The 24,690-nt window shown below is 44.1% G+C and overlaps 2 long non-coding RNA genes across 4 annotated transcripts in view; one reads left to right on the forward strand and one right to left on the reverse strand.

Annotated features, from left to right (window-relative positions):
* The window catches only part of LOC142054169 (uncharacterized), an 88,398-nt gene that overhangs the window by 30,486 nt on the left and 33,222 nt on the right, over positions 1-24,690 (reverse strand). For both annotated transcript variants that reach the window (XR_012659448.1, XR_012659446.1), the window contains 2 exons: positions 24,215-24,365; positions 12,719-12,809 (listed from right to left, as the gene is read on the reverse strand). This is a non-coding gene — a long non-coding RNA (uncharacterized LOC142054169). The remainder of the gene's footprint in view (positions 1-12,718; positions 12,810-24,214; positions 24,366-24,690) is intronic.
* Positions 6,485-24,690, forward strand: part of LOC142054176 (uncharacterized) — a 48,907-nt gene continuing 30,701 nt past the window's right edge. Inside the window, exons 1-2 of one of the 2 annotated variants that reach the window (XR_012659453.1) lie at positions 6,616-6,976; positions 19,722-19,852. This is a non-coding gene — a long non-coding RNA (uncharacterized LOC142054176). Of the gene's footprint in view, positions 6,977-19,721; positions 19,853-24,690 lie in introns of both variants that reach the window. The other variant, XR_012659452.1, reaches the window with a different exon arrangement.

Here is a 24,690-nt window from a genome sequence, read left to right on the forward strand (position 1 = left end):
CCCCGCTCTCCAAGGGTGATCGGAAAGGAAAAGCTTGAAATTCCCCCAAACGCGGGCGTTTGGGGTTCAGCGGAGCGGGATGGAAATGGCTGTCATTAACCGCCGGGTCCTGAAAGTTTTTCGTGCTTTTCACGGAGTCAGAAGTTACTTTTCGAGGTGGCGTCATTATCGTTTCTCTCTTTACGTATATCCAATACACCGGAAAGTTTCCATCCGAGCAAAGTGAACATTTTACAGTAACTACTCATTTTCCCGGAAGCCAAAACTAGCCTGGGAAGGAGATGTGCCGCGGGCTGCCCGCCGCAACCCGCCCCGCTTCGCCTGACCCAAGGCTGGGTTTAGGCACAGCTTGAGCGCCAGGACCCCGCCCCCCCCCTCCCCGGGTGACCTCCGGGGGAGCAGAATCGGGCCCCTCGGCAGCTCGGTGCCTTTCCCGGAGGAGTAGCTAACCGAGAAGAAGCAATTATCTCAAGTCGAAAAGGCGGTTAGTCTTGAAAGAAAAGAAACCAACCCAGTTGTTGCTGCTTTTTTCCCAGCGATATTCCAACCTTTTCCGACTCTCTGAACTTTTTTGCTTAATCGCACCGTCTGACCTCCTGCTAAAAGGAGGCGATTCTTCGCTTCTTTCTATATGTGAAATAACTCCCTATGTGCCGAGAGAAATAAAAGTACCAGCTGACACCAAAAGTGCCGAGCGTTGCATTTCGTATTTTTAACGACGGGATTTAAACCCGCTGAATTTAATGATGCCAAATAGGAAGATACCACAGGCGCCCGCAGGGCTCAAACCACCTCAGTTTACACCCAAATCTACGCCAAGTTTGACAAGAGATGAAACCGGTAGCCTCGGTGCCACTGGGGCGGGAGAGGGGACACAAAAATATGGGCTTGGCAACATCTCCGACGAAAAAGGTGTCTGAAAACAGGACGCTCAGAAACCTGACATCGAGGGGATGAGCTGGATGTTGAGCCTGGCGGGGAAGCGAGCCGTCGCGCAGAGATTTAGTTGTTACCGGCCAAATCTTTGGACTGGGGAACGAAAAGGGGAGAGATATTGAACATTTGAGGCTGGAGAGAAGCCCCTCGCCGGCCAGAGGTGGCTCGGGGGTCACGGGGGGGGTGGCATTTCTGAAATGACAGTCCCTGCTCTTGGCCACAGCCCTGACATCGTTCAAGGTAAAAAAAAAAAAAAGGGTAAAAAAAAAATTAAAAAAAAAACCAAACAGAAAAAGATAAGTCGTCGCTGGGACACCGCTATCCAAACCCAAGTTACTGTATTTCTTTAGCTAAACGTTGTCATTATTTGCTGTAAAGATCCTCCTGCCAGTCATTCATGACGAGAACGTTTTAAAGCCTCCACTAATTTTCACAGAACAAAGACACTTTCCAGCCACGCTGGGAAAGAAAAAGAAAAAAAAGGAAGAAAAAAAAAAACCCCAAACCTCGGCTCAATTAAAAATAACGATTTTCTTCTTGGACAGCTACCAGTTCTTTGGTCTTACCGTCGCGGGACTTTCATTTAACCTCGGTAACACCCTGAAAGGCAACAATCATTTTGCATCCATTGCATCGTACCTCTTCAGTCCTGCAAGACAGAGCAGCACGGAGCTGACCGCAGCCTGCTCAGCTAGCTTAGTTTGTTCGGTAACAGAAACCCGATGAGGCGCACCGGGTGAATTAAATCGCGCAGAGATCCAGTCGGTATGAGCAAAAAATCATCCAGTCTTTAACAATCTGGTCGCACGCGTTGGATATAGACAACGATGTCTGAAAAAATAATTACGAAATTACGCAGCTCTAGATACACACCAACAACAAAAAAAAAAGTTTCCAGACCAAAAAAGAAAAAAAAAAAGAAGCCCCAAAATCTCGGTAGAAATGACTCGTGTTAACTGCGGCTGCGGATCCTTCAGCCTTGCTTTGACGCGCAGATCACGTCCATTCCCTCCACAGGTTTCCCCAAAACCTCGCTTTTCCAGCCCATTCTGCGGGTTTGACCGCATGGAGAGCCGGTCGGGGGAAAGGAGGGGGCTCCGCCGCCTTCCCTCGCCCCCCCCAGCCTCCCCCCGCGGGGCTCCCCAACCCTCCAGGGGCGTTGGGGCGAGGGGCGGGGGGCGGCCGGCAGCCGCCGGGGCCGGGGGGAAACCGCGGGGCTCCCGGAGAAACTCCCGAGCAACTCTCGCCGAGGAGGAGGGAGGGACGCCGGAGTCGCTCCGACTTCGCTGGAAGTGGAGACGCGCCCGGCACAGCTAAAACCCTTCTCCGCCCCCCCCTTCCCTCGCACCCCTCTCCTCCCCGGCTATATGTAATTTTTCTCCTTTTTTTTTCTCCTTTCCCCTCCCGAAGCACTAACGCCTTCTCCCCTGCCTTTGACATTTGGGGTTTGCGAGCAAGGAGAGCTCTGAAGTGGCGGTTACTGCCGCTCTCTTTCCGTGACACCACGGGGGGAATTTTTAGGGTTCTCTGAAAGAAAAAAAAAAAAAAAAAAGGAAAAAAAAACCCAAACCAGGCAGGCGAAGGCGTTGACTTTATTTGGCGCCGGTTGGCAGCACCCGCCCAGCGCCGAGCCCGAGGGGGGCTGCGTGACCGTGGCTCATCCCCACGGCGGGGCGATCTCCGTCCCCCCTGCAAACCGTCCGTCCCCCCGTGTCCGGCTGCAAACCCACGGCCAGCGGGGCTGGGAGAGGTGCCGTTTCCCTCACCGAGAAACAACCCGACCCCCAAAATCAGAGCCGGCGTCTTCCCGCCCCCCCACCCCCACCCCCCGCTGCTTTGGGGCACGGGGAGCTGCTTTCGATCGCTATCTCCAAATTTCGCTGGTTTCTTAAGAGGGGAGACTAAAATATCACCCTTGCAGGAAACGCACAGCTGCTAAAAGTTGTTAGTGAAGAGCATCACATCAGCTCCCCACCACTGCTGTGGATGTGGCTTGCCTTTTTTTTTTTTTTTTTTTTAAATAAAGGGAAGAAAAATTGATTTGATTTCTCCGTCCCATGTTGAAACGCGTCGAGGTGCTGCATTTGGCCAATAAAAACCTCAAAGTTTGCAAAAATATAGCTCAGTAATGACGCCAGTAACTCCCGGAGCGGCGCTCGGACCGGTGCGCAAGCCCTGGAAACGCCTGGGAGGAAAATCCAGGCGTTTTGAGCTGACTTTTGTCGTTTCACTTCGCCGGCTGATGTCAACGGCGTGTCGCTCAATGAGAAGTGAGAATTGATGGGGAGCGGGCTGGGGGCGAGGCAGAGGCAGCCAGCGCTTCTTTCCAAAAGGCGGAGTTTTGGGGTGGGTTTTTTTTTTGAGGTCATTTCATCTCGACTCTTTCGTCATTTGGAATATAAAAGAAAAAGCTGACTGCCTGATTCTGCCCACTCGCCCGGCTGGGGTGATGCGGTAACGTCGCTCACTCATTACTTGAATCAAGATGTTAAAACATGTTTGGTTTTTCCCCTGATGCGTTTAATAAAAGGTCGGTGTAAGTGTCCGAGCTCGCTGCAAACCGGATTAAACTACGAGTTTTGAGAACGTGGACGTTTGGAGCTTAATCGTTGCTGCTTTTTTATTACATTACGGGAGGAATACGGAGAGCTCTTTGGTGAGGTTTTGATAGGAACTTCAGAGCTTCCTTGCCTATCTTAAGAGCAAAGCAGTGTGCAACACGTAGTAACTTTTCCCTATTAGGCGTCTAGAGCCCGGTGCAGCAAACAATCGGTATCCTTTCGGTATCCTTTCAGAAAATAAAGTACAGCTTTTAAAAACTTGGAGGAAAAAACAAAACAAACAAAAAAAACGACAAAAAAAAAAAAACCCACAAACCACCCTTGTCATCTGCTTATCTTTCCCCCTCACAAACCAGCTGGGAAACCACCACAGGAGCAGGCACGCTGCTCTGTCCGCAAACCTGAAAACAAAAAAAAAACACCCAACCCACCAAAAAACACCCAACAACAAAAAAAACTTGCAAAAAATAATTAAAGAAAAAAAAGAAAACCAAACAAACAGAAAACAAACAAACAAAAAACAAAACCCGCGGAGGCATTCCTGACGGCAGAAGTGAAACCGTCTCGATCCAGGCGAGTTTCTTTGGAAAGCCGGGGGGTGCGCGGGGGTGCGCGGGGCGGCCCCGCCCGCGGGGTGCGGGGTGCGCGGTGCGGGGTGCGCGGCGGCGGCGGGAGCTCGGCCGGACCCGCCGGGGCTGCGGCTGCTGCTGACTCAGAGCACCAATGTAGGTCATAACGAGTTTCCTTAAGTTACCTAAGTTCGAACAATTCAGCTTTTCTTTAGAGGCTTCCAAAGCGCTGTTGCAACATTTGGGAAGGCTTTTGCCGTCCGAGGATCGGGCAGGGCTGGGGACAGGCGTGCCCGCTTTTTGGTACTCATGCCTTCCACCTCTCGCTTTTATCTTCCCTCGCCCACGTCCAGCACAACGCTACTTTTTTTTTTTTTAATCTTCTATCTCAGAGGCGTGTTTTGTTTGTTTGTTTGTTTTTTTAAATAGTGCCAGCGCGTCACACTCCCATTTTCTTCTACATTTTCAGGGAAGCAGCCAGCGAATTGCCCACCTCCTCTCTGTGCAGCTCAGTTCTTTCCAGGAAGGGTTTATTCGCCGTTCATAGTTTCACAGTTTGAGTCTATTCTTTGTTACCGCTATTTACTACTTCCCACCACCGGTCAACTTTTACACCATCAAAGGGCGTTTTAAAAGAATTCGCTTTTGCCACGGGTTTTGTGCGCAAAAGACAAGCCGTCTTTTGAGCGACACCGAACACTGTCCGTCTTCGGACCAAGTAATTTTTGTTATTTTCTTTTTTTCCTTCTTTTTTCTTTTTTTTTTTTTTTTTTTAAACCATGGCAGAGCAGGAAAAGAGTAGCCGCAGTCCCCACGGAGAGCCCACGGAGGACGAGCAAGCCTCGTGTTCTGGCGCAAGGACAGCCAAGTGGGACGGAGACCTGGCTGCGAAGCACGAAGGAGGAGAGGAAAGCCCGGGGTCAGGGCTTTCCAGGGGACACACCAAGCAAGGACCCACGCTAGCGCCTTTGGTTTTATTCGCTCCGAGCCTTCCCCGACCATTACCTGCGCTCCCCGGCGCCGCGCCGCAGCGAGTAGGGGCCGTGCGTGGGCTGGGGCGGGAGGGGGACACCTCCGAGGGACTCGCCCTCTCCCCCAAGAAAAGGCAAGGCAGCCCATGGCACGAAGCGTAACTAAGAGGGGAAATCATCCGCCCATAGATTTCACATAAACAAGGAGCGGGGGGGGGGAATAAAATGACAAAACCCAAATGCAAACCTCGCCCGCTCCGACGGCTGTATCTGCTGGGCGCACGCATCGCCCGCGTGTCCATCACGGGTGTTTTTAGGGCGATCACACAACCGGTGCCGCAGTCACGTACGCTTCCAGCCTTCCTCCTTCCCTCCAGCTCCTCTCTAACCCCGCAGTGACACCCCGCCGGCCTCCTTGCTGCTGGCAAGCCCAGGGTTTGGTTTGGTTTATCCCCCGTCTAAACGCAGCAGGTTTCTCCAACGGAGCAGGAATCCCGGGAAAGGTTTCCCCGAGCGTGTTAAAAGCGGCGGCTCCACGGAGCCCCGAGGCCGGAGCCGGGAGAGCCCGGCAGGCTCGGGCAAGCCCGGTCCCGGCCTCCGCCCGCCCGGGGCACGGCGGCTCTGCCTCCCGGGGCGGGAGGGGCGGGAGCCCTCGCTCCCCCCCCCCCAAAAAAAAAAAAAAAAAAGGAGAAAACACCGAGCTGAAAACAAGAACAAAAAATAAAGAAAAAAAAGGTTTATTTTTTTGGCTGAGGTTTGCTACCCTGCGCCGTCCCCGCCGGCGGAAAGCTCCCCCCCTTCCCGTCCCCGACTCCCGTGGGCGGTGGCCGGGGTGACCGTGGGCGCTCGGGACGGGGTGCGTAAAACTCAGACACCCGTTTTGGGAACGCTTTCCCCGGCCTCGGCGGCGGTGGAAGGCCCTCCTCTGGTGTTTGCAGTTTTCTTTGTTTACATTGAGTTTAGAAACATTGGCCTTGGGCCAGAATAGCGCCGGTTTTCCCCCCTCCAACACACACGCACGCACCCCCCCCCCCCCCCCCCCCAATTCCTTCTCGGGTGGCGGTGGAGAAGGCGCTTCTAACTTTCACGATCCCCGGGGTTTTAAAATGTTATAGAAGCCACTCGGTTCTACAAATTAACCCTTCGGCCACCTCGATAAGAGAAACGGGGTCGGACGGTGCACCTGCCCTCGGAGCTTTCAACCCGAGAGATGGCAACAGGTTTTCTACAGGGGGACGGAGGTTTGGGGGGGGGATTAAGGGGGGGGTGGGTACCGGCGAGGCGAGGAGCGCCGAACCGAGCGGCGGGGCCCGGGGGGCCCCGCCGCTCGGTTCCGCGCTCCTCGCCTCGCCGCCCGCGGGGCGGTGCTGTGCGGCGGCAGCCGGGCGTGGAAAGCTCCTCGGTTCTTCCACCCCCCTCGCTCGCCGCACCGACTGCTTTTCCCCCCGTGTTCGAGGCGGTTGCGACGAGCTCGGAGGTCGCTGCTATATGTGCCACGCTTGTGTCCGTGTCCCTGTGTCGTCCCCCCCCGGCCCCAACCCCGCTTCTCCACCCCGATATCTCCTTCCTTCCCCCCCCGCCCCCCCGCGAGGAGTAAGTGCCACCGCTCCGCCTTCTCCTTTTCGCAATGTTGACGCAATCTATAAATAGTGGAACAAAAGGACCAACTTCCTCGCAGCTTTGCTGAAACTGCACAAAAAAAGGCAACCCGGGGGGGGGGGGGGGGGGGGAGACGACGGACGACGACGACACGGTTATTTTTTTGATTTTATTTTTCTCCGTTTAAAAGGCGAATCCTCCCTCCTCCCACACACACACACGCTACTGGAAGATTATTTATATTTTTTTTCCTCGCTGTCTCCTATGCTGGCAACGTCCTGCGAGTGGTTATTTTGCTTTTGCACCGACAGAAGGGCTTCCCCCCCCTCCCCTTCTGACAGTAAGTGCTATTTAGCTACTGCCTTTTCTACGGGGGCCGGGGGGTGGGGGGCTGCCTGCTCGCCTACCTGCCTGCTGCCCCCGAGAGCGGGCAGGAGGGACCAGGCGCTCCGGGGGGACATGGTCGGGGGGGGGGTTGGAGGTGGGGGGGGGGGTAGCGCCACGGAGCAAGCGGGGATGCGCGGACGCGGCGTGGGGGACCCGCGGGTTTGGGCGGGGGGGGTGGTGGGTGGGAGGAAGGGAGAGAACCCGGTGAAATAAGGTGACCGGGAGAGGGGCCGCTTGCCGCTGCCCGCCGAACAAAAGCTGACGCTGATCTTAAACGGGCTTTTGTTAGGGGGAAGTGTGCGTGTGTGTGCGGGGGGGGAGGGACGGACACACGGGACACCCCGCCCGCAGCAAGTTGCCGTGCGGCGGAGGGCACCTTAGACTTGTTTACCGCTCGGCGCGGCGCTCACCGGCGTGTTTACCCTGCACACACGACGCGGGGCTCCCCCCCCTCCTCCTCCACCCCCAACCCCTTCCCCGGCGGGTGGGGGGGAGGAATGAGCGGAGCACTGTTTAAAGTGGGGGGGGGGGGGGGGGGGCGCCGTCAGGAGATGCTGATACGATCACGCGTAAAACAACCTCCCCCCCTCCCCTTTGCCAGTCGGATCGGTGCAAGCGCAGGCAGTTACTGGCCGGAGGGAGAATTACATCATCCCCTGCTCCAGTGATGCTACCTTTCGTGCCGCTACCATGCGCGCAGGGAAACAAGCGGGGGCGCGCCTCCCCCCCCCCCGGCTCGGGCTTGCGCTCGAGCCGGGGGGGGGGTGGTAGGCGCGCCCCCGCGCCACTCACACACACACGCCCGCTCGAGTGTTTACAGCGCTCACACAGGCGTATTGTGACGTCGCCTGAGTGACAGCCCGCCGCGCCAACGGGGGGGGGGCGCGGCCCCCGACGCCAAGGCAGAACACGGGCGCCCCGCCCGCCTTCCCCCCCCTCCCCGCCGCGCGGCGACCGGGGCCGTGAGCGGTTCCGCGTGGGGGGGAGGGGAAGCCGAACCCAAGCCTGAACACTTCAAAAGTTAAATCAAACTTACACGCTCTAGTATCGGGGTGGTTTACACCGTGCCGATTAATTGGCGTTTCTGACGTCTTCTGACGTTTTAAGCGCGCACCATATGCTCGAGTAGCGATTTCTGGTGAGATAGGCGAGGTGGATTTGTAAGCGTGGGACATCTGTGGGGTTAAATCGCTGTCCCAAGTCTTGCATACCCCTTTGGGAGCAAGTGGGGACACGGGGGGCCGGGAACCCGCTCCTGGTAGGGTTGGGCACAGGGAAGACGTGAGTGTAGGAGCTGTCATAGCAGTGGCCTTGTACACTTCATCATCCAGAGTGGAGAATAAAAAGCTGATTTTCGTTTTCTTTTTTTAAACGGGAAATAGATATAAGCACCGAGAACAAAATCTAAATTTCACATGCCGTATGCTTTCCCTAGTGTTACAAGCGTAACGTTATCGGGTTAGAAACCTGTTGCAATATGCTACTGGCGGGGGGCGGGGAAGTAGGGGGTTTTTACTCAGTCTGCGAAAATATTGAAGTGGTACTTACCCACCGCAAAGTCAATAAATCCGTATCACACTAAAAACAACAGAAAGTGTTTTACAAACTGATACTTGTCGAGAACCGTTTGCCAGAATGCAGCAGTGTAAAATTATTACTAAACATCGGCATTTACTCACTGCAGAACTCAAGCGACTGTGAAGCCCTGTGTAGTAGTACACACAGTTTTTAATGTGTTAATGGTTTGGGTTTCTTCAAAGTGTATTGCTTTTTGAAGTCTGGGTGTTTCTATTTGTGCAGAAAATAGACTGAGAAGCTTTGAGCTCCTACTGTTACAAAAGTTAAAAGGAAACAAAGTTGAGCTGCTAAGTCGGCAGTCTGGAATGAGTCAATAGTATCTCCTTTGTCCTGCTAGCTTTCTCTGCTGTGGTGTATCTTTGCTCTATTTCCTCTGCACAAGCAAATGAGCATTTCCACCCTCAGTATATTTAATAGACTTCATAGGTCTCCTGGCTTCGAAATATTCTGACCCACCAGTAAAATGCAAATGCATCTGCCCTTCCAGGCTGCACACAGCAGTTGTGATACCGTCAGCGACAGTACGCTCGCTTCTTTAACCACGTAGATACTTACACATTTTCCATTATCTGTAATTAATGGGCAAATTATATTTGCTTGGTTGTACAAACCTGTGTAAGGGAACAACTATGCCTCTTTAAAGTATTACATCTCTTGTTTTTGAAAAAAAAAAACCCAAAACAAACCCAACCCCCCCCCCAAAAAAAAACAAAACCAAAAAAAAAAGGAGTTGGACAGAGACATGAAGGGGATGTAAATAACCATCCCTCCCCGTTTGCTTGGGGATTCCCTGTGAGTCTCAGAGGGCAAGGAGGTAACATAGCTGGCTTTTACAGCAGGATCACAGGTCCTGACACAGGGTCACAGAGAATCTATGCTTGGCTAGCCCTGTGCTCCAGTTTTGTTTAGCTGGTAGCTAGTCCCTTGAGGGATCAATGTCAACTTAAGCATGCTAACTTCTACAAGCAATGGGTAGGCCAGTGACTGAGAGCTGTAACTGGCTCCTGGAGGGCTCCCTAGTTCTGCTGCACTCCGAGCTTGAGTGCTACTGCCAGGCAGGCTGCTTCTGCAGCTCTGGGGCTTGTCACAGAAAGAAATCAAAGTGGCAACAGTATAAAGCAAATGCCAACACTGTCCGTTTTCTGAAAACAAAAGGTGGGTAGATGTGGTGGATTGGAAAAGCAGCTTGGGCAGGGACATGGCTTATAGACTGAGGCACAGAAATGGGAGCCAACTCCCATCACCCCAAGCTAAGTTTCTGTGTAGCCCAAACCCACTTTACTCTCAAATTCTGGCCTTGGGATCAGTATTAGTCGTTCTGCAGATCTGTCACACTCCCCAAGATGATCAACAAATGTTACTTCAGTATCCCACACATAAAGGTATTAGTGTTCAGCAAATGAAATAGGAGCCTATTTCTTCTATATTGCATGTATGTCTTAAACTAATCCATTAAGGAAGGAGGTACATATATATATATATATATATATGCGCGCGCGCACACACACACACACATATCTCCTCCATTAATAGCCCCTTATGGTTTAACTGTCAAAAAACGTTGGAGACTGGAGTTGGGTTACTAGAGTACAAAGAAAAGTGAAACTGTATTACCTCACTGGGAGGTTGAAACCTGTATTTTAATATATCCAGTAGGTAGTTTTTACTGAATTTCATGCTACAATAAAAAGGCTTTTTAGGTCTGCAAGATCAAGGTAATATTATTTTAGTTTTATAAAAATATAGTTTGTTTGATAGGAATTTATCTAGGCCTGCTTTTTTTTATTTACCTGAATTACATAAATGAGTAATTTAGCATGGGATTATCTGAATGACCATTCCTTTCCCTTTTCTCTCTTGAAAAAGATTATCAGTCAGCTTCTGCCATAGTGTTGTATCTGTGACCATTTCAACTGTACCATTTGGCGTCCAATACTTTTTATTTTTTAAATATAATTTTGTACTTCCCTCCCCCCAGTTCTTTGAAAAAACTCAGCCTCCTAATTCCTGATGATAACAAGCAGATTTCTCTGGTGACCATAAAGGCCTGTGCTATGAATTTCTACAGCTTTCATTTAAAACTCTAAACACGTTTCTATCTTTTTGGTTGTAAAGGGTGTTACTAACTTACATTTGGAATTTGACTGATACAGACAGCATAGTCTTCCTGGTTCTGCAAGCAGGCAGTTCCAGTGTTTCAGCTTTTGCACAGTAGCACTTTAACAAGCAGCAGCCATGCATAACTAACAAGACTGCAAGTCCAGTTACTGCTTTTTAGAAGCCTGAATCCAGCTCTTAAGTTATCCGAAATGTCCATTTTATACTGTTGCAGCCATCTGACAAAACTATTAACAGCAGGAAAGTGCAGTAGTTATTCACAATGGATAAGATACAGGCGGAGAAAAAAAGTTTTTAAAAATGGAGCCTGAGGGGCAGGAAGAAAGCAGCACAGCTCCAGCTATCCTTTTATAGTAACTGGTGTTTTATGGAAAGTGGCAAAGAAAAGAAAACTCTCTCTTCCTTCCAGCAGCTAGCCAGTGATGGCATGACCCTTCTAACTGAAGACTGATAGCATTTGTGGAGATATCTTTATGCAGGTTTCATTTCTAGTATCTGGAAATGAGAAGTATTGTCTTCCCCAGTTCCTTCTCTTGAACCTACTTCTGGATTCTGGCTCTCATCCTCTAGCTGCACTGATGGATGTCTGATAGAACAGTTTTCAAGTTTGGCATTAATGCTTCATAAAAAGTAATATATTTTTCAGAATATTTTAAAGTACTGTAGCAGTTTTCTTGAATATTTTCTATGTGTACAGTTAACATTCTGAATACCACATATGTATAGATGATATTAGCTAATGAGGGCATTACTTTAAAATAGGTAAATAACATGTATGCAAGATACACGTAGCACAGACTAAAAAATTGCTCTCAGCATGGATTATAGCTGCAAATAAATCTTCTGTGAAAGATGAATGGAAATTAGGAAATCAGTAGTAGTTCATCAGATGAGAAATATGGCCTTTAGACTGCATGAAGAAGTAAAAAATAAATATGCTGAAAACTAGGCAACACTACCTGGTAAAACAGAATATTGAAACCCCTGTACTTTTTCAGGACTCTTAGTATCCTTGTTGCTGGCTGAACGTGGTATGTGCATGAACATCCTTTCTTATAAAATAATAAATTTCACAAAGATTCCACTGTGTGACAGTGTACTGATTGGCTGTCACAACTACTGACTAAATATTAATTTTGGTAGTCTTTCCAAGTTAAATATATGAACTACTATATCTGGATAATTTTTAAATCCCTACCCACAAGCGTAACTCCAGCAAACCGATTTCCTGACTTGCACATTGTCTATCCTTGTTTGTAAAGATTTCTTTAGTAATTTACTTTAGTCTGTCAATTTTACTTTTATTAGTCAGTTAGAGAAATGTTAGATAGTCTCTTTTGATTTGGAGTTTATTTCGTTTTAGTTTTACAACACTAAGCAGTGCCATAAACATTGCATACTACCTAGAAGGAGCTCCACATTAGTGCAATCACTTCAGTTTCGTAACTCCTACAGATTTTTATCCCTTACAAGCAATGATTTACATACCAGTGAGGGAAAATGAAAATGAGGGGGAAGCTCATTATAACCCTGTAAGTGTACTTAGTTTCTCCTAACGCGGACTAGATTAAACCTGGCCTATGTCACAAGAACTGTGAAGGGTGAGAGCAAAGGGTCCCTTCTCATAATGGTCATGCACAATTAATGCTCTCTTCACTCAACAGAGAAAACCAAACCCAAAATGGGAAGGAGGATCTGGGCTACTATTCTTTCACCTTCGCTCCCCACCCCCACCCTTTGAGCTGTAAAGAAAGGATCAGGTTGCACTATTTTAAAAGCTGGTGCAGTACGCACACTTCCTTGGTATATTGGAGAGCACTGGGAGAAAATCTCTCTCAGAGCTCCCTGCAGGAGCACATACTGCTTCACAACATCCTTTACTCAGGACTGTGACTTATCAACAGAGCCGAGCCTTCAATTAAGTGATGAAAACTTCCCCTGCAACCGTATGATATTTTTAGAGACGTATACAAATAAGAATATTATTGAACTAGCTTACCTTTAACACATGACTTTGAAAGCTTCACACTTGATGCAAGTCATAAAAAAACAAGCTATTGCAACAGCTCAGCACTACAGGTAAAGCAGACCTGTAAATAAATGAAAAAAGAAATTAAGCAACTTAGTATAATTTCATGAACACGCTTAAATAAACTGGATAGATTAACACATTAAAGAACATCATTGCTTTCTCTCTCATCCCACCACTTGAGCACAGATTGCTAGTTACTGTTCCTACAGACATTCCAAGTTAAATCATACAGCTCTATGTTAAATCTATATCAAGGTGGAAGATGTATGGTGTTCTGGCCAAGGTTTGGAAAGGGAGTTCAAACGAGGGCCATAATCCTGCCCCTGACTCAGCATATCACCAATGGCTCTTCGATTCCAAGATAGGGACAATTAAAACTGTCCTACCTCTCGCTGAATCTAAGAGACCACATAGTGCTTACAGGATGTCCCAAGGCTACAGATGCTAAGGTTATAAAAAGTCCAAAATAACCTAACACCTGAAATAAGTGTTTAGCAACATTTTGTTTACCTGTGTATTTGTCTTTTCAAAATATGTCATAGTTCCAGCGGCAAGGTGCCTAGCTAGCAGCGCCTACTGAATGTCAAAAGGCTAATCCACCTAGGAAGATCTCCCTTAAAGGAGTTCTCATGCTGTATCGTATCTCCATATAAAAGAATTTAAAACTACGGTGATTTAAATCCTCACCAGTCTTATACACTCTTCACATTAGATACAAAGACCTGACTGGGAAAGGGCACTAAAAGCCTCATTATCTCACCCAGAGAAGGATCCTTCTGTAGGAATTGTAGAAGGAAGCCATAAGCCTCCTCCTGTTGGAACAGGGGAAGTTTTGGGTGCAGTGGGAGAGTCTGCACGCAACACCGCGTAGATGCTGGGCCTGTGAGTCAGTGGCACCCAAGAGGCACCCATTACAGTATCATCTGTCAAAAGGCCCAACAGTGAGACAGTATAAATGCTGTTTTAATCCTGCCTCAGCCACTTCTACCTGGGCTCTGTGAGTTTTAAAAGGAACAAAATCTCATTCAGGCTTAAAAAAAGGTTGAGATCTATAGATAAAAAGTTGTATATTAGATCTAGGTATTGCGGTTGTAGTTGTTAATAATACACAATTTCAACACATAGACTGGCAGACATTTCATTTGAAAGCAAGAATTAAAATAATGACAGGTTGTGTCATACGACAACAAATTTACAAGTAGTAGCAAAACTCTCCTTTTCTCACACATAAGATTCATCATTCTAGAGGGAGAGCCTCCTGGAAATAAGCAAGAGACATATGAAAATGGAGGGATAGATAAGAAAATAAGTTTAATGAAAGACACCTGAGTTGTATGACTGAAGTCTTCATCAAATAAGAAAGCAGTATCCTATTTACTTTCTGATGCTGTGTAAATGAACGAATCAAAGCCCACACATTCTCTTGCAAATCACGTCACGAGGATTCTACCTCTCTACACCCCTGAGGTCATAAGTGACCATGTACTGACCCCTGACAGACTCCTGTTGCCTTTTCTTTAATAAAGCAAGCATACACCTCTCTAACCACTTGAGCCCATATGAGTGCTATAGATCACATGCTGCCTCCCCTTCCTTTTTTTTTTTTATTTTAGCAATCTATACCCCCAAAAAAATTTCCTGTCACCTTTTATGTCTCTCTACAGCCTTTCTTGCACTGAGAAGTTTCTCGATACTTAAGTAGACATGTGTTAAGGTATAAGGAAAAACTTAAAAAGATAAGATTATTTCAGTGAGAGACTTGGCAGCTTTTCAAAAAAAAGGAGTACTTTATTTCAAAGAAAATAAAATCTCTTTCAGTTGAAAGAGGCTCATGTTTATATTATCACTAAAACTTTTGAGGAAAGGGGAGGAAACAGTAAGTGTAGACAGTAGTTCAAAGGGAAGTTCTGTTACAGTACAGACCAAAAAGTTCTTACAGTATATAAAATATGTAATCAATGCTGAACTTCTGCATATGCCTTAAATACCGAGCTGTGAGTGTTGACTTCTCTTTAATGTGTCCAATGGCCTTAATGCTGAGACCCATACAAGGAGATAATTAGTACAATAGCTTTCACCAAGCACAAAACTGAGATATTCTTTTATTGAAATTTCTCTAGCTCTAACAAAGACACCATTCAAAAAAAAAGAAAAAAAGGGCATTTCAAAGACCACTGTAAATGCTGGACATAGGCTGATCCTTGAATTAAAGACAAGACATCCGCTAGCCAAATGGAATAACTCAAACAAATCAAGTTTCAGTCTTTCAAGTTTGAGACCTCTAGTTTGACTTATCTGTGTTTTCACACATCAGTAGGTTCAGTGCAGTTAGAAATATCCAGTATGTGTAATGAAAACAATCTCTATCGGTGGATACAGCATGAACATGATAACATGTTTTCCAAGCCTAGAGCAATTGTCAAGCAATTTCTATTTGTCAAGGCAACACACTTGATAGTCAGGGTCATCTAACCCTGGGTCATCTCCTTCTACCTCATTCGGAGGCAGGTCTCAGTAACTCAGCTGCCCAGCTTTCTTTAATTTGCTCTGAACGTAAGATGCAGATGCAGGTTTCTCTCGCTACACGCAGTGAGAAAGCCGAGGGAGGCAGAGGCAGTGGCAAGAGGTGCAGTTACTGCACTACGATAGCTTGTATAAGCAACAGCTGCTGGGGTTTTGTTCCAAGGCAAAGGAGGGCCTGCGTAGGTCAGAGGGGACTCCTGGACAACTGATTATTAACCAGGGCTTTCTAAAGCACTTGCAAGGCCCATATTGTGTTTGTTTAGGACCCAGAACTAGAAGTGCATGTTATCAGCAGACTGGGTGGATTGGTTTGTGTCTCCGAGTTAAATTACCAATTCTAGCTACCTTTTAAAACAGAAAAGAGAAAGACCTTGTCTTAAGCAGTCTGGTTTGGTCCAGTTTTACATTTGCTTTTTTTTTTAAATTTTAAAGGCCCTTATTCAAGTAAATACACCCTATTTATGAAGTATGATTCTTTTTGCTATCCAGATTGCTATTTCATGCCTGTACAATTTTTGCTTAATCATCTATATAACTAACCTCTGTTTCTTAATTTTTACATTTTATGACGGAAAATTTAATGGCTTTTCTTTACCACATGATTCAGTCTTCCAATTATAATTTGTAAACTGTGTGTAGACAGAAAATGGAATTAGATTAAAATGTAGCAAAAGAGCACTTCATTTTTTATCAGTTAAATTAAATAACCATAGATGTACATAACAAGTAAGAAAAAAAATTATCAGAACATACTGCACTGAAAACTGATTTATTCAACAAGGAGTAATCACTGCTAGTTGGCGAACTTGAGTGACTGTTTCTGGTCAGCATGACCTTCAAGACTTTAGAACTAGTACATCTCATCCTCTTACAGTTTTCATTCATGGACCTGACGAGAAAAAATGAAATTGTCTGCTTTTTCAGCTCCCAGTGGATTTTTCAATTTTGAACATTCTAGTCATTAACATAAAGTAAATGAGTACATTAAAAGAAAAAAAACAAGTGCTATCAGAAGCAGATTCAGCATTCTGTAGGTTATAGTTCCAGCTGCTCTGCCAGTGACTCCCACCCCTTCAGTGGTTTGACTTTGGCATCAAAAAATGTGTTGCATAGTATTTTTATTGTGTTATTTTAAAATACTGTAGTAAATTTAACCTTAATACTGGCTGCCCTGCTTCCATACTTAATTTTAAGTGGTCTTGTTAAAAGGGGAACATTTAACTTAAATAAAGCATACATATAGAACTCATTAAACATACATTAATCATTCCAGGAGGTCACACAAGTAATAGAAAATGTGGGCTCCTTCTTTCTGATTTATCAGCCATTTACACCGTAGTATGCTCAAAACAGAATGGGTTCCCACTGTGCCTGCTGGTGTACATACAAAGTTAAAGAGACAGAGCCCTGGCACAGAGGTTTGTCTTCATTTGCTCAACACCTGAGGTGTTAAAAGTAAAAAGCCAAACAGGAGAGGCTTTTTTTTTTTAATTACTGGCTGTTCAGGTGCAGATTTACCAGAAGCAGGAGGCAGTGGGTGAAAGGATGCTATGAAGGGCTCTAGATCCTGCCCTGTTCCTCCATCCCTTCCTATTCCCCTCCTCCTCAGGCTCTAGCTGCATTCATCTATGCCTATCTACTGAAAATTGGAATGACTTTAAGCTAACCAGGGAACAGAACATAAGCATCAAACACCTTAATCTTTGCTAAATATAGAGACTTCCCATTGAATTTCCTCGTCCTTGCTAAGACACTTAGGAGGATAAACCTACTATCAGTACAAGTTCCCAGGTTGAAAGGAAGAGAAGGAAAGTTATTTCTGAAAATGTCCGAAGGTTGTGATCCTGACTTGCTGATTTTTGGAACGTGACTTACAGATTTGGCATTATAGATCTGTGGATTTGATTTATTCACTTAACAAGGATCAGAATGAAAATCCTCCCCCCAAATAACTGTGATGGAAACAACACTACCCCATGGATTTTCTATTCATTTTCTTGCTCTTTTCTTTGGCGGGCTCAAAGATTTTGTCTCTGTAGTAGAAAGAATCTGAAGGCTAGTGTAAGGAACAAGAAAAGTCACTAATCAGAATTACAATGGTAGCAGCAAGTTTCTAAAGAGATAAAGATGAATAAAGTTTGATTTAGGTCAGGGCATGATTAAGTGAGGAAAAAAAGGTGAGGTAGAGGCATTTCATTAACATAAGGTCATAAAATCTTTGAAAGACCACTATGTAGTTAGCAAAGCTGACAGTCCAGTAAAAGGAATGAGAATGACTGACTAAGGTTGGCTCTAGCTGGTTGAATTTAAAGAGGGGAAGGTCCTGAAAGTATTTGTTTAATTTTTGCAAAGACTGCAAGTAGGCCAAGATTCATAAACAAACCTTATTTTAAGAATACAGGAGTGGTCAGACGGGTTCAGGCCAGGCGTTCACTTGGCCCATTTACCTATCTCCAACAGCAGACATAAGCCAATTCTTACCCAAGTACTCTCTCAGAGAACAGCAGGACCAGGACAAGCACATTTGATAATGTCCATGGGTTCCAGCATCCAGCTCTGTTTTAGCTCAGGGGGGTTTCCTGAGTCTGATGTGGTTTGTCTAGTCAGTGACCTTTACTAATCTCTCTTCCAAGGTCTTGTGCGTTCTCTCCTTAGATCAATGTGAACTTCCTCCATCCATACCATCTTTAGGCAAAGAATGTCATGAGTATATTACCCATGAACATATAGAACAATATATTTTATTGTATTATTTGCTTTGGACCTGCCTACTGCCAGCTTAATCTGACGCACCCTCAGGTGAAAAGTTGATCCCTGTCCATCCTTTTCACATGTGATTTCAAAACATTTATTGCCGCTTTGAAGAAGTGTTAGAGGGGTGCTGTAATTAAAGTTTTTGAAGAAGAGTCCATTGCCCCTGTGCTGGAAATCTATGTCTTCTTAGCTCTGCCAATCAACCACCAGTTTGCCTGCTATCTGTGGCAGATGCTGAAGCTGCTATTGCACAGAAGTCCTTCCAAGATCCTGGGGAACTGGAAGCTTAGATGAGCACATTCTGAGAGAGCCATTCTTTCCCACTGTTAGGGAAGGTGCATTAGAGGAAAAGATGCAGTCATGCATATTGTGCTCTTAAAACCCTGCTGGTCTTTCTGCAAGCAGAATCTAAAAGAATAGTAGGTAGTGGAAATGAAGAGAACAAAATTTGCCAATCCACAGAAATCAGCCCCATTCTAAGAAAATTACTTGCTAAGAACTAAAGCTCAAGGAATCAAAGTAAACTTTATCTAAAAACCGAAGTAGAAAACTGAAGATAAAGGAGTTCAAGCTTTCTCTAAAGGAGGAGGGCATTGTTTCCAGAGTTTGGCAGTAGACCTTAAGTGGGCTCAGTTAACATCATCATTAAAACAGCAGAAGCTTGTGAGAGTTTCCTATTATTTCAGTAGGAGATTCATAACCCGTGCAGTATACTCCCATTTTTCCCTGCTATGTGTTTTCCAAGGTGCAGGAATATTTCTCAAGCAGACAGGAAAGTTTCTACGAGCAAAAAATTATATGGATAGATAAGACAGGTCTCCATTCTTAGGTGAAAATATCAACAAAGGCCTTTCAGAGATCTTACTACAAGGGAAGGTATAATATTGTAGAAGATGATAAGTAGCTATTGCAGAAAAATGCACTTTTAGAGAAATTATGTAAACTCCAGTTAGTGTCAAAGCAAATAAACAGTCCTATACTATTGAAGTAGGAGAGGTTAAGGGAGACTGACAATGCTAGGATACTCAAACAGAGTGTCTTTTCTTCTTTTGTGAGCAACTCTAGTTAAAGTGACTCTATTTGACACAAAATGACCTGTACTACTGCAAAATAGTTTCTGTCAGCAGATTTCACCTAGGAAACACCCAGCCTATCAGCTATAATCATACTGGGTTTGGTTACAGGATCTGATTATTATTTTGGAAGAGTATGTTTGGCTAAGCAGGTAAAGAGACTGTACTGAAAGTTTCACAAGACACAAAGAAAGGTGAAAATAAAAAGGCATACAAACCCCATGTTATTACACAGGTAAACAAAGCATTTTTTCAGGAGCTGTCAGCCCTAGTTAGAACAGGACACCTATTTGTGTCTGTTACGAACAAGCACACGTTTAGGAGTCCCCATTTGAAACAGGTAACTCTGGAAGACAGGTCATAGCTGCTGACACCCTGCTGTGATGGTTTGATACACTGAAGGTTAGAAAGGCTCAGAGTCTCAGCGTTACCAGCTCTAACCCCAAATGCTGCCTGGTTCTAACTGGCAAAATTCAGAGCCATATGTCACATAAGAGTTCCTGAAAATGGTCTTGCCCCTCACTGGCTTGTTGACAAGACATAATTAATTGTCATATTGACTATCGGCACTTGTTCGCAAAGTGCCTGAAAAACAAAACCAGATGTACTTTTTGTTCCAGGCAGAGGATCCTGACTCTGAGATATTTAGATGGAGACAAAGCATCCCCTGAGCATCACAGAGATTTTGAATGTGAGCAAACCCCTATTTCTGAATAGACCTGTCTGTCACCCAGATCCTTGGTATATTCAGGTATGAAGATGACACTGTACTGAGTATTGTTTGTTCAAAGTTTAATGAGGAGAGGACTTCTTTTTGTATGCCATAAACATCTGATGCAGCATGTACCAGGTAGCTGCAAGGCTGTGGTTTCAGTCAACTTTGTGCACAATGTAGATAAAGTACAGAATGTTTTGTGACAGTCTAAAAATGCTGAGATATTTTCACTGATCTTAAAAGATTACCTAGAAGCTGATTTAATTGACCTGTTACTGTCTAGGATCTCTCCTCTGGGAAGTAAAACGCTCTTGATAATGAGATGCATAGCAGCAAAACCATAACCAAGTGTCTCAAATCTATGTTGCTGGTTTTGTAAGCCTGAGAACTATCGATCATACAGTTTTAGACCTGTGTGAACTGAATCAGTCATCTGTTGCAGTACTACACTTCAGTCCTCTATCTTCTGAGACAGGCTGTGATGACGGCTACTTTTTCTGGGAGGAGGCAGGAGGAACACAAAACTAACACAAAATCCCTGCTTGGTTCGCAAGAAAGACCGAAGGGTACCACTCTGTCATGTAGTCCAGTGTTCCTATGAGGAATCTAATGTCTCTTCTCTGCTGCAGGGACCCTATGTAAAAATAGACATCTTGCAGGCTGGCGGTTCAAAATCCCTGAGGATTAGTGATTGGTTAGGAGATTATGGATACTACTCCAGTCTGAATTGGAAATAGCAAATGAAAGCACTGAGGCACTGATAGTTGACACTGAACTGCTAGCCCCCTCACCGTTTCTTTAAAGTTGTAGATACAGAAGGCTCAGTCAGTGATTTGTAAAGGTACATTTGCTTCTGCGATCAGCTGTAGAAGGGAATCTATTTCTGGTGTTTATTCTTTCTAATAAGCCAGATAGCTTGTTAGAGAATAAGAGAGAGAAAAGCCCCAAGACCAAGAAGTCACTCAGCCTATGTACAACACTACTCAAAACACAAAGTCAATCACCACATAGCGGCTATAAATACATAAGGCACTCAATGCAAAGCCAGTCACTATCAAGGTCCCTGCAGGGAGCATGCAAGTAATAAAACAGGTCTTTTCAGGCCCTGGACTTTAAAATATACAAATCAAAGACACACCATATTGCTTATGAATCTTTTACCCCTTGCTACATGCAACTTGCGCTAGGAATCATGCTCTTCTTGCCTCCATCAGACTTCCCTGCCAATACAGGTGGACCCTGTTAATGGATACGTCCAATAGCTCAGGATCACAGCTTTTAGGATGCTGAATAAGAGACACTGTCTTAAATCATAACTAGAGCTTTACTTGTGGAACTTAGAAATAAATTTATTTCAGTTCAAGAGAAGTCTTCTCCATCCCTTCTGTGCTCTGTGTTTCCTCTTGGAAAAAGGAAATGTTACTATGGGGCATGTTGCTTTCTGAAGAATCACACTAGGGGAAATCTTATGACTCCTTTATCCATATATAAAAAGATATATCTAGTATGTTAACTCAAACTGTATTTTGCTAGTGGTCATAAAGAGACTTAATTTACTGCATGAAATTAATTATAGTGTTAGATATAAAGTTAAATGAATCACACGGTACATACACTGCATTATTTCCATCATTGTGGTATGATGGAAGTAATTAAATCACGAATGTTTGTACTCTCATTGCTATTCAGTGCCCTGAGGATAGTGGACATGAGGGTGCTTCAAGTAGTATTCTGCTGATACCATCTAATGGACTCTGCTTGTCCAAATAATTTGTCCTTGCACTCATGGGGCGCATACACACTGGCAATGAAATCCATCTACACCACCATTCAAAGAAGCAGCCAAAAGCATCCCAGATGAGTTATTCATTCTTTTTATAAAAATTGGGCAATTAAAATAACTCTCTGTGCTGTGGCCAGCTTAGATGGAAAACCAGGCTATACAAATTAACACACACGCAAACTGCATTAAGAAAGCAACCATCTCTTTATACTGTTACTGTACATCATGATGTTAAGTCTGGAGAGTCCAAAACTACATACAAATACACTTTCTAGCAGTCCATAGAAAATATTTTCTTAATTCTGACATTTTCTTATTTACTTCTCAAAATCGGCCAAAAAACTTCCACACTCTTAAATGCTAATACACTTCCCAACCTATATCCAACCATAGGATTGCCTTTCTGAAGGACAGTTTCTACTACTTTGTCAGTCCAGCTGCGGTTATGTTAAATAAGGAGATTACCACCACTTTAAAACACTATTAAATATGCTGAAATAAAATAACTCAGAATAACTGCACACCATGTTTTCCCAATCTTACCTCCAATTATATATTCTTCTGCCAACTGAAATAAATGTTATATCATTCCAGTTTCCTTGTATATGGTTGTTTACCTCACTTAATCAAACTGCATATATTCTTCTTCTTCCTAACCACCCTTTAATTATTCTGTTTCTGAATGTCCTTATTTAATCTGTAATACTTCCAAAATTATTAAATGATAAATTCATTGGCACCTTTGAAAATGGGAATTAGATCCTTCTATATTATTAGCACTATATTCTCCTGAATATCATATTATCCAAAATAGACGCAGGCACCTTGCTGGGGGTTGATTTCTGTAGTAGCTGCGCTGGGCCTCTGAAGATATGCAGGAAAACTAAATTTCTCATCATAATAAATCCCCTCTGGTTAAGTAAGTGTTTTCTTTAGTCAGCAAAAATGATTTTTAAACTGTTCAATAAAATATTAAATGGGAAAGGTGAAAACATAGTTTGCAGTTTATAACTTCAAACTATAAATATAAATGTGAGTGTTCAATTTCATAATTTTCATAATTACAAAAATTATGAAATTAATATACATGTTGAAAAGCAAGTTCTAGACAACCTTAGATTTCAACTGTAAGTAAAAGGAGCCTTAGTAGTTTTTTCATCTTTTTCTCAATTTGTTCAATTCATTAAGGTATCTCACAATTTAGAACCATTATTCTCTCTTCACAGCACACCTTGGATCACACGCTACTTTGACTTTCACGAAAAGTCAAGTCACTCAACTTTCAGAGGCCTTTTTAAAGCAGTATTTCACTTCTGTCCAGGAATTATATTTTCCCATTCTTGTAAAAGACTGTGAATTAAACATTCTAGTTATTTGCTAGACATGTTCCTCCAAAAGATTCTCTGAATTATACTGTTTTTTGTCTGTATAAACTGTATTAATATAAAGGTGCAGTTGTATGTGATTCATATTCTTGAGTAATTCTATTCAAGTTGACAACAATCTTTCTCCAGACTGGCTTGTATTATAAAGGTTTTAAGACTTTGGTGGACTCTTTCTAAGTTAATTCTCAACTAGCATAAGCAGATGTCTCCTACCTAAAAAAAGGCAAAACAAAACAACATAAACCAAAGCCAGGTAAATCTAGATGATTCAAGTGCAGTATTAAAGAGTAAAGTTATACTGGCACCCCTTGGTTCTATCTCCAGATAACAAGACACAGCAATCTACAGAAGTGAAGGGGTGCTACTTAGTTGCATCTTCTTCTCTGGGAGGTTAACTGGGTGAAAGCCACTTGATTCTCTGTACACTATTCACATCTTTAATACAGCTGCTTCTCATAATTGAAACGTTTCTAACACAATTTGGGGGAAGAAGGTACAATAAAATGTCCATTTGCAAACGTTCACAGCCTTTCCTGTTGCAGACCCAATACAAGAAAAACCACTGGAAGATAAATACTTTAATTTAAAGACTTTAATTATCGTTTGATATGAACACATAAGTCATTAAACAGCTAACAGATTATCATATAAACAGTTTTCTCATCATCCTTCAAACTGAATATCTTAGAAAGGACAGACATGATAGCCAGTATTCTGAATAGACTAAATTCTGTCAGTATTCTGAATAGGCAAATGATCTTCATTCCTTCAATATCTTTGCTCTCTTATGTTACGTCTTTTATGCTCTAACAAAAGCATATACACGAATGATTCACATTATAATCAAGGCCATGAATGTTGGTAACATGAACGATACATATTCTTTAACGTTGTTTCTGAGTACAGGAAAATAAAATATCTTGAGGTTTGGAGCAGAAATACAAGTGATACTTTCTAATATCACTAACCAATTTCACTTTAGGGTTCCATTATCACAGCATAGATACTAGGTTTCATTTTTATTACTACCAGGCTTTACCTATCACAGCAGAAACAGGCTGTTAACCACAGAAAGTAAAATTCATCATCAAAGTTCTGGTTTTGTTTAGGAATCAGACTTTTTCAGATATTCTGTCAAATAATAAACTCTATCTCTATGTGACTTAAAAGCAACTACATGTGGTTTGAATGCAGAGTATTTCCCCATAATATCTACAAAGCTATACATACCTGAAAAGCATGTGCTAGATAGAATTAGAAGTCAAGGAAAAAGGGTATTGACGATGCTGAAACCAGCTTCCTGCCAGACGATCAAGTAGTGTAAGCAGAGTAAGAGTACTGCTTGAATGAACAGGTAAAATTCTTTATCCTTATTGATGATCTGCAAATAGGAATTATATGTACATGAACTTTAAAATTAAAATAAGTGAAAATAAAAATATAGAAAGGCATATAAAATACAAGAATACATCTATTGACAAAAAATGATACCTGCATTTTTGATGATTTATCATGTGTTCAGGCTATCCATCTCCACATTATGAATTTATTTTTCAAATTACTTCTTAATTTTCCAGATTATTTATTGAATGGAGCCGACAATTATGAAAGAAGATAGATGTAAGAGCATTGTGATGACAGAAACTTTTTGTCTAATCTGTTCTAAATTGCCGGTGAGGAAGATGCTCCAGCACCGCCAGATAGCC

This window comes from Phalacrocorax aristotelis, chromosome 1, assembly GCF_949628215.1.
Source record: "Phalacrocorax aristotelis chromosome 1, bGulAri2.1, whole genome shotgun sequence".
Lineage (NCBI taxonomy): Eukaryota > Metazoa > Chordata > Aves > Suliformes > Phalacrocoracidae > Phalacrocorax > Phalacrocorax aristotelis.